Below are 361 nucleotides of genomic sequence, written 5' to 3' on the forward strand. Positions count from 1 at the left end.
CCGAATCCACGACGCGGCATGTGTAAGCCTCCCTCCTCCTCCTCCTCCTCCTCCCCCCTCCCCCTCCTCCCCATCCTCCTCCTCCACCTCCGCCATCACCTCCTCCACCTCCTCTATTTCTTCTCTCCCTCTTTCTCTCTCCCACTCTCCCTCCCTCATTTTCTATCCCTTCTTCTTCTTCCTCTACGCTCCCTCCCCCTTCTCTCTCTCTCTCTCTCTCTCTCTCTCTATCTCTATCTCTCTCTCTCTGGATCACGCGCATAGACTCGAGCAGAGACGCCGTTAGGATATATATATGTGTGTGTGTATATATATATATGTATACCGTGTATGTACATATGTTTGTATGTGTGCGTGAACG

The sequence above is a fragment of the Vespa velutina genome, chromosome 13 (assembly GCF_912470025.1).
Source record: "Vespa velutina chromosome 13, iVesVel2.1, whole genome shotgun sequence".
Lineage (NCBI taxonomy): Eukaryota > Metazoa > Arthropoda > Insecta > Hymenoptera > Vespidae > Vespa > Vespa velutina.